The sequence below is a fragment of the Gavialis gangeticus genome, unplaced genomic scaffold (assembly GCF_001723915.1).
Source record: "Gavialis gangeticus isolate Ggan-Ray unplaced genomic scaffold, GavGan_comp1, whole genome shotgun sequence".
Taxonomy (NCBI): domain Eukaryota; kingdom Metazoa; phylum Chordata; order Crocodylia; family Gavialidae; genus Gavialis; species Gavialis gangeticus.
The window spans coordinates 50,711,612-50,712,394 of record NW_017729034.1 but is presented as its reverse complement, the minus strand read 5'-3'; the positions used below and the strand labels follow the sequence as shown (position 1 = coordinate 50,712,394).

General features: G+C 40.1%; 1 protein-coding gene across 1 annotated transcript in view; it reads right to left on the bottom strand.

Moving 5' to 3' along the window:
• The window catches only part of ERO1B (endoplasmic reticulum oxidoreductase 1 beta), a 66,402-nt gene that overhangs the window by 33,362 nt on the left and 32,257 nt on the right, over positions 1-783 (bottom strand). The window lies entirely within an intron of this gene.

The following is a 783-nucleotide window of genomic DNA, read 5'->3' as shown; positions in this document are numbered from 1 at the left end:
ATGAAGAAAAACCCAGGAGAGTCAGCCTGCAAGAGGATGCTTGGGGCTGAGGGGAACAAACAAAAAAAAAACAACACACACTCAGCTTCTGAGGATGGCTCCACTGACTCCATTTCACTCTGCATATTAATTATGACAGAAAATTAAAATAATTTATATTAGAAGTTAGAATGGTATTTATAGTCTCAAGCATTTCAAATTTAACTTAGGTTCTTATAAGGCAGCCTGCAAAATCATTCAATGTATTATAGCTATATGTATGTATAATTCCTGAAATACAAGCATCACATATACATGCACAGGGCTCAGATCCTTCTGAAATTAGAAGGAAAACTTTTATGTTCTCTCACGTTCTCATATTTCACTTGATCCTCATTATGTTTTTACTTATTCAGTTTACTCTGTTCATTTTAAGGACTGTCCAACAACTCCATACATTTGGAATACAATTTGAGATGCATACAGATTTTTGAAGAAAGATTGCTCAGACCTGCTAGAATTCCACGCAGATTTCTATCGTCTCATCATAAACTCAGGAGTAGAAGAGACAAGCTTAAATTAGAGATGCACTGATATAGCCATAGCATATCAGATCAGCACTGATAAAAATAAATTAACATCACTGGCTATCTGCTTTTTTTGGCCGGCGTAGCCAACGACGTCACCGATAAATGCTGCATACATGCACGTAGCTGCAGCATGCACACGGCCACAGATGCAGCCAGGCGGCTTTGAGAGCCGTGCCTGGCCAGTAAGTCTGCAGGGGTTGGGGGGGGGGGGGGG